The sequence below is a fragment of the Pseudophryne corroboree genome, chromosome 11 (assembly GCF_028390025.1).
Source record: "Pseudophryne corroboree isolate aPseCor3 chromosome 11, aPseCor3.hap2, whole genome shotgun sequence".
Taxonomy (NCBI): Eukaryota; Metazoa; Chordata; class Amphibia; order Anura; family Myobatrachidae; genus Pseudophryne; species Pseudophryne corroboree.
In genome coordinates this window covers 352,892,594-352,902,148 of record NC_086454.1, presented here as the reverse complement: position 1 = coordinate 352,902,148, position 9,555 = coordinate 352,892,594, and positions in this window count along the sequence as shown.

Here is a 9,555-nt window from a genome sequence, read left to right as displayed (position 1 = left end):
AAGGTTCTGATGCCCTTTGAACTTGCCACACGTGAAGTCAGTTCAGACACTGCCAGCCTGAGTCAGGTCATTCCCCTCATCAGGCTTTTGCAGAAGAAGCTGGAGACATTGAAGGAGGAGCTAACACGGAGCGATTCCGCTAGGCATGTGGGACTTGTGGATAGAGCCCTTAATTCGCTTAACAAGGATTCACGGGTGGTCAATCTGTTGAAATCAGAGCACTACATTTTGGCCACCATGCTCGATCCTAGATTTAAAGCCTACCTTGGATCTCTCTTTCCGGCAGACACAAGTCTGCTGGGGTTGAAAGACCTGCTGGTGAGAAAATTGTCAAGTCAAGCGGAACGCGACCTGTCAACATCTCCTCCTTCACATTCTCCCGCAACTGGGGGTGCGAGGAAAAGGCTCAGAATTCCGAGCCCACCCGCTGGCGGTGATGCAGGGCAGTCTGGAGCGACTGCTGATGCTGACATCTGGTCCGGACTGAAGGACCTGACAACGATTACGGACATGTCGTCTACTGTCACTGCATATGATTCTCTCACCATTGAAAGAATGGTGGAGGATTATATGAGTGACCGCATCCAAGTAGGCACGTCACACAGTCCGTACTTATACTGGCAGGAAAAAGAGGCAATTTGGAGGCCCTTGCACAAACTGGCTTTATTCTACCTAAGTTGCCCTCCCACAAGTGTGTACTCCGAAAGAGTGTTTAGTGCCGCCGCTCACCTTGTCAGCAATCGGCGTACGAGGTTACATCCAGAAAATGTGGAGAAGATGATGTTCATTAAAATGAATTATAATCAATTCCTCCGCGGAGACATTGACCAGCAGCAATTGCCTCCACAAAGTACACAGGGAGCTGACATGGTGGATTCCAGTGGGGACGAATTGATAATCTGTGAGGAGGGGGATGTACACAGTGATATATCGGAGGATGATGATGAGGTGGACATCTTGCCTCTGTAGAGCCAGTTTGTGCAAGGAGAGATTAATTGCTTCTTTTTTTGGGGGGGTCCAAACCAACCCGTCATATCAGTCACAGTCGTGTGGCAGACCCTGTCACTGAAATGATGGGTTGGTTAAAGTGTGCATGTCCTGTTTTGTTTATACAACATAAGGGTGGGTGGGAGGGCCCAAGGACAATTCCATCTTGCACCTCTTTTTTCTTTTCTTTTTCTTTGCGTCATGTGCTGTTTGGGGAGGGTTTTTTGGAAGGGCCATCCTACGTGACACTGCAGTGCCACTCCTAGATGGGCCCGGTGTTTGTGTCGGCCACTAGGGTCGCTAATCTTACTCACACAGCTACCTCATTGCGCCTCTTTTTTTCTTTGCGTCATGTGCTGTTTGGGGAGGGTTTTTTGGAAGGGCCATCCTGCGTGACACTGCAGTGCCACTCCTAGATGGGCCTGGTGTTTGTGTCGGCCACTAGGGTCGCTAATCTTACTCACACAGCAGCTACCTCATTGCTCCTCTTTTTTTCTTTGCGTCATGTGCTGTTTGGGGAGGGTTTTTTGGAAGGGCCATCCTGCGTGACACTGCAGTGCCACTCCTAGATGGGCCCGGTGTTTGTGTCGGCCACTAGGGTCGCTAATCTTACCCACACAGCTACCTCATTGCGCCTCTTTTTTTCTTTGCGTCATGTGCTGTTTGGGGAGGGTTTTTTGGAAGGGCCATCCTGCGTGACACTGCAGTGCCACTCCTAGATGGGCCCGGTGTTTGTGTCGGCCACTAGGGTCGCTAATCTTACTCACACAGCTACCTCATTGCGCCTCTTTTTTTCTTTGCGTCATGTGCTGTTTGGGGAGGGTTTTTTGGAAGGGACATCCTGCGTGACACTGCAGTGCCACTCCTAAATGGGCCCGGTGTTTGTGTCGGCCACTAGGGTCGCTTATCTTACTCACACAGCGACCTCGGTGCAAATTTTAGGACTAAAAATAATATTGTGAGGTGTGAGGTATTCAGAATAGACTGAAAATGAGTGTAAATTATGGTTTTTGAGGTTAATAATACTTTGGTATCAAAATGACCCCCAAATTATATGATTTAAGCTGTTTTTTAGTGTTTTTTGAAAAAAACACCCGAATCCAAAACACACCCGAATCCGACAAAAAAAATTCGGTGAGGTTTTGCCAAAACGCGGTCGAACCCAAAACACGGCCGCGGAACCGAACCCAAAACCAAAACACAAAACCCGAAAAATTTCAGGCGCTCATCTCTAGTATGTAATAAGTTCATGCAAAACTGGATAAACACTAAAATCTCTATAATATAATGAATATTAATGTAAATTATGAATACATTAGTGTGGTTGATAGGTGTACATTTCATAAGAAAATCACGCCGCTTTTTCATTTAGTTTGTGGATACAACAAACTACATATCCCATGAATCACTGAGTTGCATCCGGTCTAACCTAATTGGTGGAAACCCGATGCACACTGTGATTGGATGACAGGACTATACCTGGACAGGTAAATATTGCATAAGGTAGAATTCCACATTCCCTGATGAAGCCGCCCAGGTGAAACGTGCACGTAGGAGACACAGCGCATGTGCACGCCACCGTTACTGCTCTGGCGCACGGGTCAGACCCGTCGGCGTTAGACTCACTTGTCATCGGCGCTACCATGCAGGACCATCCCCAATGATGACCAGACAGAGAGGGGATAGCTATAGCAATGGCGCCCGCCGGACACCAATTACAGTGAGTGCCTCTGATCACAGACACACGGGGAACGGGAAGCCGCACCTGATGCACCTGATGCGCCTGCCGATTAAGAACAAGTGCCTCCAGTGACCAGCGCTGAAGGGAGGACTGCAATCCATTGCATGAGGTAAGTACAGTCTCCTCAGCAGCACACTGACAGGAATTATTACCAGATGATAGTGATAATCATTTCTTCTCAGACGGCTATATATTAGTTCTATAGGAATTCATACTAGTGTTTGAGTAAATGACATGCAGTTAAGACGCTGTCAGCAAATGAGATGCTTTTATATATATATATATATATATATATATATATATATACACATATATATACAGTTGTGCTCATAAGTTTACATACCCTAGCAGTATTTGTGATTTTCTGGCCATTTGTCAGAGAATATGAATGATAACTCACAAGCTTTTCTGCAAAGCTGGCAAGCCTAATTTGAAGAATCGGTGAGGCGGAAGTTCTTGAAACTCCAGTCTGTACTCCTGGGACACAATATACTGTACTCGCCCCTCCCTGCTGGGTTCCCATCGTCGGTATGCTGACCGCCGGTCAGCCATACTGCACCCCAATGAATAGATTGTCTCACTTCAATGCTACAGACAATGGGTTTGAATCCCGGGTATGTCAGCATCTTGAAATGTATTAAAGGACAGTGTGACTGACTAACAAAGAAATCTCAGGTTAAGTTCATGAATGCTGTATAGGTATTAGCGACAGAAGGGGTCAGAGTAGGAGACGGGCGGTCAGGAGATGCTAGGCTTCAAAAAGGGGGGGAAACTGCAAGTGAAAGTAATTAAAACAGATAATTGACAAGTGCCACCAACAGCGCCCCCTACCCTGCAGCGCTATGTGTGGTACCCCTCTGCACATACCTAGTTACGGCCCTGGGTTCATTGTTAGGGTCTCCTGCCCTGTGCTGCCACGTCATCATGGCAACCGGGAGACAAGTGCTAGTGGAGTAACCTGAGCGCAGCTGATACTCCGGTTCGGGTCTTTTGCTGTGCAGTGGTTATAGGCTCTGTGCACGGCAGGGGATCCGGTGCTGGTTTTTGTGCTCACAGTCTGTGAGGTCTGAGTGGGGCGTGGACAGCACCTACTTTATAAGGCCTCTTCTCAGGGTAAGCAGATGCTGCTGAATCTTTGTTGGTTAGTCAGTTCATGAAAGTTAGCCAGTACTGTGTAGCTTTGTATTTGTTTGTTGCTTACTGCAAATAGGCCTGGGGATTTGGTATTACACTCTGCCAATCCAGACCTAGCAGTAAGACTGGAGTCAGTCGCTTAGCTTGCAGGTGTTCTGTTACCACTCTGTGAACTTAGCAAGTTTGCGGCTGTATTCTAAGACTTGCCTGTCTAATCCTGTCTCACTGTGCTAGGTGTCAGGGGTCAGTTTAGTGGCAGTAAGCTAAAACCTGTGCACTGCAAGTGAGAAATAGGATTGTGGAGACTCTCCTTGTGTCTATCATTCCATCTCTGACCAAGGAGTTTACTGCCACACCCGTTGGTAACCCTTTAGGGTTTTGCTGTTGCCCTTAGCGACAGCATTTCGGGTTCTCTACGTATTAAAACACAACATCTTGCTTTTTCCATCTGTGCAGTTCTAATACTAGGGAGATACCCAGTTCCTTAGCCTCTGGGCTTCTCTGTTCACTTTGTGTGTATTTTGTTACCCTATTACCTCCTGTGTACGTTATGTCATATTCCCCAGTTTGTCTGTAAGTCCATTTGTTTTGCATAACAGTTCAAACACCAGTACATTCCTGCAGACACTGGAGTGCATAACAGTTCTGACACCAGTACTTTCCTGCAGGCACTGGTGTGCATAACATATTCAGCAGCCTAATACTCCTGTTGAAATTTTGTGGGAATATGGAGCATACCCCTCAAAATACGTTGCAACAGGTGGTCGATCAGGTGCAGGTCCTGACTCGACAATTTAATGATTTGTCCATTAAAATGCACACCTCCCAGGCTGCTGGCGGAGCTCCCGCAGCAGCAGCACCTGCAGGGGTTAAGGAGCCGAAAGTAAATCTCCCGGATCGTTTTTCTGGAGATCGCTCGCAGTTCTTTTCTTTCAAGGAGAGCTGCAAGCTATACTTCCGGCTTAGGCCTCAGTCTTCTGGGTCGGAGATTCAGCGGGTGGGCATAGTGATTTCCTTGCTACAAGGAGACCCACAGGTCTGGGCATATGGGTTGCAGCCTGACTGTCCGTCGCTTAAAAGTGTTGATGCTTTTTTTACGGCACTGGGCTTGTTGTATGATGACCCTGACAAGACGGCCTCAGCCGAGGCTCAGATTTCGATCCTTAAGCAAGGGCGAAGGCCAGTTGAGGTTTACTGTACGGAGTTTCGGAGGTTGGCCCATGATACCCAGTGGAATGACCCAGCCCTGAGACACCAGTACCGAAGAGGTCTTTCTAACCAGATAAAGGACCAACTGGTACAATATCCCTTGCCTGATAGCTTGGATCAGCTCATGCAGTTATCCATCCGGGTGGATAGACGGCTGAGAGAGCGTAGGCTTGAAAGGGAGACTGAGATTTCCTTCCTTCCCAAGGGAACCTCAGACTCTGAGGAATTTTCTGAGGAGCCTATGCAGATTGGGGCTACCCGCCTCTCCTCGCGTGAGAAGACGCGGAGGAGACAGCAGGGGTTGTGTTTGTACTGTGGGAATAAAGGTCATGTGGTAGTATCATGCCCAGAAAAGCCGGAAAACTTCAGGGCCTGAGGGTGATGGGAAATATCCTGTCAGGCCAGAAGTCAGAATTTCCCAAGAAGACTTTTATCATTCCGGTGACCTTGAAGATCCTCGGTCAAACTGTCAAGACTGAGGCCTTTGTGGACAGTGGGGCCGACGGGGTTTTTATGGACCGCCAATTCGCCCTGAAACACTCTGTTCCCTTAGTACCATTGGCATCGGAAATTGAGATATGTGGGTTAAACGGGGAACCATTATCCCAAGGTAAAATTACCTCTTGCACTAGCCAGATTTCTTTGTTTATTGGAGCCACACACTCTGAAAAATTGTCCTTTTATGTGACTGTCTGTACTTTTGCCCCATTGGTGTTGGGGTTACCCTGGTTAAGGGCCCACAATCCTCAATTTGACTGGGTCTCTGGGGAGATTCTTAGTTGGGGTACTGATTGTTTTAGGAGTTGCTTGAGCCTTCCAGTCAGGCTCTCGCAGCTAAGTTTGCCAGGATTGCCAGGGTGTTATGCAGATTTTGCGGACGTGTTCTCCAAAAAAGTTGCAGAGGTACTACCTCCCCATCGCCCCTATGACTGTGCCATTGATTTGTTGCCAAATGCTAAGCTTCCCAAGAGCAGGTTGTACTCCCTGTCACGTCCTGAGACTCAGGCTATGGCAGAGTACATTCAGGAGAACTTGGCTAAGGGATTTATCAGACCTTCACAGTCTCCAGTTGGGTCGGGGTTCTTTTTCGTGGGTAAAAAGGACGGTTCGTTGCGACCCTGCATCGACTTCAGGGAATTGAACCGTATCACGATTAAAAACTCATACCCACTGCCTCTCATTTCGGTCTTGTTTGACCAGCTTCGTACTGCCACCATTTTTTCTAAGATTGACCTACGCGGTGCGTACAATCTAATCCGAATAAGAGAGGGGGATGAATGGAAGACTGCCTTTAATACCCACTCAGGGCATTATGAATATTTGGTGATGCCTTTTGGGCTCTGTAATGCCCCGGCAGTCTTCCAGGATTTCATGAATGATGTGCTCAGGGAATATTTGGATAGATTCTTAGTTGTATACTTAGATGACATCCTAATCTTCTCCCATTCCCTGGAGGAACATCGGAAGCATGTACGCTTAGTCCTCCAGAAACTCAGAGACCACCGGCTTGGGGCGAAGCTGGAGAAGTGCGAATTTGAAGTTCAGCAAATCGCATTTCTAGGATATATTATCTCCCCAGAAGGTTTCCAAATGGAGGGTTCCAAGGTACAGGCAGTCCTGGATTGGGTGCAGCCCACTAGTTTGAAGGCGCTTCAGCGTTTCCTGGGCTTTGCGAATTTTTATAGACGATTTATCGCTGGATTTTCGTCTATAGTGGCGCCCTTGGTGGCACTCACTAAGAAAGGGGCGGATGTTGCTCACTGGTCTTGTGAGGCTAAAGCGGCTTTTGCCCGTCTCAAAAGGGCATTTGTTTCGGCCAAGGTGCTGCGACACCCAGATCCAGAGCGTCCTTTTGTGGTGGAGGTGGATGCCTCTGAGATGGGTATTGGGGCAGTGCTTTCTCAGATGGGAGTGTCTGATAATCGCCTTCATCCCTGTGCTTACTTTTCCCGTAAATTTTCGCCTGCCGAGATGAATTATGACGTGGGTAACCGGGAATTGTTGGCTATTAAGGATGCACTCGAGGAGTGGAGACACTGGCTTGAGGGGGCTAAGTTTGTGGTCTCAATTCTCACTGACCATAAGAATCTGGCATATTTAGAGTCAGCGAAGCGTCTCAATGCCAGGCAGGCACGATGGGCTTTGTTTTTTGCTCGCTTTAATTTTTTGATAACATATCGCCCTGGGTCAAAAAACATCAAGGCTGATGCGCTCTCGCGGAGTTTTGCTCCAATCCAGGAGACCACCGAGGAGCCGTTGCCCATTGTTTCCCCATCATGTATTAAAGTGGGCATTACCCAGGACCTATTATCATTAGTCCTTAGAGCACAGGAGCAGGCTCCTCCAGACCTTCCGGTAGGTCTTTTGTTTGTGCCTCCTAGGTTAAGACAGCGAGTGTTCCTGGAATTCCATGCCAAGAAGTCGGCAGGTCACCCGGGTATTGCCAGAACTCGGGAGTTGCTATCTAGGGCGGTGTGGTGGCCCTCGGTGGCTAAGGATGTGGATCAGTGGGTTCGGGCATGTGACATCTGTGCCCGAAATAAGACTCCTAGAGGGGTTCCTGTTGGCCCATTACATCCACTCTCTATCCCATCTAAGCCATGGACCCACATTTCAATGGATTTTGTGGTGGACTTGCCCAAATCCTCGGGGATGACAGCCATCTGGGTTGTCGTTGACAGGTTTTCGAAGATGGCGCACTTCGTTCCACTGGTTGGGCTGCCATCAGCCAGACGCCTGTCTGAATTATTTATGCTGCATGTTGTGCGTCTCCACGGGTTGCCACTTGATGTGGTCTCTGACCGCGGATCCCAGTTTGTGGCCAAATTCTGGAGGGCATTTTGTTCCGATCTCCAGATTTCTGTCAGCTTGTCGTCTGGCTACCATCCGCAGTCTAATGGGCAGACTGAAAGGGTGAACCAGTCCTTGGAGCAGTTCCTCAGGTGTTATGTCTCCAAGTGTCAGACTGACTGGGTTGCTCATCTGTCCATGGCGGAGTTTGCCTATAACAACGCGGCTCACTCTGCTACAGGGATCTCTCCCTTCCTTTGTGTGTATGGGCATCATCCTAAGGCCAATTCTTTTGACCCCCTGGACTCCACGCCTGGTGGTTCCTCTGTGGTTTCGGTCCTTAGAGGTATTTGGAGGAAAGTGAAGAAAGCCCTTGTGTCTGTGTCATTAGTGACAAAAATGGTTTTTGATAAGCGGAAAAGACCCTGCAGCTTCAAATTAGGAGACTTCGTCTGGTTGTCTACCAAGAATTTGAAGTTGAGACAGCCATCTCATAAGTTAGGGCCCCGGTTCATCGGCCCTTATAAGATCACCAGGGTTATCAATCCGGTGGCATTTCGGTTAGATCTGCCCCGTTCTTTGGGTATCAATAAAACATTTCATTGTTCCCTTTTAAAACGGGCGATTAGTAATCCTTCTTCCAGTGGAAGACCTTCCCCTCTTCTGATACGTGGCCAGAGGGAGTTTGTTGTTGAAAGGATTCTTGACTCCAAGGTGGTTCGGGGTCGGCTGTCATTTTTGGTGCACTGGAAGGGGTATGGCCCGGAGGAGCGGTCGTGGGTGCGCAGTTGTGATCTTCATGCCCCCAGACTGATACGCTCTTTCTTCTCGCAGTTCCCCGATAAACCCGGTGGTAGGGGTTCTTTGACCCCTCGTCAGAGGGGGGGTACTGTTAGGGTCTCCTGCCCTGTGCTGCCACGTCATCATGGCAACCGGGAGACAAGTGCTAGTGGAGTAACCTGAGCGCAGCTGATACTCCGGTTCGGGTCTTTTGCTGTGCAGTGGTTATAGGCTCTGTGCACGGCAGGGGATCCGGTGCTGGTTTTTGTGCTCACAGTCTGTGAGGTCTGAGTGGGGCGTGGACAGCACCTACTTTATAAGGCCTCTTCTCAGGGTAAGCAGATGCTGCTGAATCTTTGTTGGTTAGTCAGTTCATGAAAGTTAGCCAGTACTGTGTAGCTTTGTATTTGTTTGTTGCTTACTGCAAATAGGCCTGGGGATTTGGTATTACACTCTGCCAATCCAGACCTAGCAGTAAGACTGGAGTCAGTCGCTTAGCTTGCAGGTGTTCTGTTACCACTCTGTGAACTTAGCAAGTTTGCGGCTGTATTCTAAGACTTGCCTGTCTAATCCTGTCTCACTGTGCTAGGTGTCAGGGGTCAGTTTAGTGGCAGTAAGCTAAAACCTGTGCACTGCAAGTGAGAAATAGGATTGTGGAGACTCTCCTTGTGTCTATCATTCCATCTCTGACCAAGGAGTTTACTGCCACACCCGTTGGTAACCCTTTAGGGTTTTGCTGTTGCCCTTAGCGACAGCATTTCGGGTTCTCTACGTATTAAAACACAACATCTTGCTTTTTCCATCTGTGCAGTTCTAATACTAGGGAGATACCCAGTTCCTTAGCCTCTGGGCTTCTCTGTTCACTTTGTGTGTATTTTGTTACCCTATTACCTCCTGTGTACGTTATGTCATAT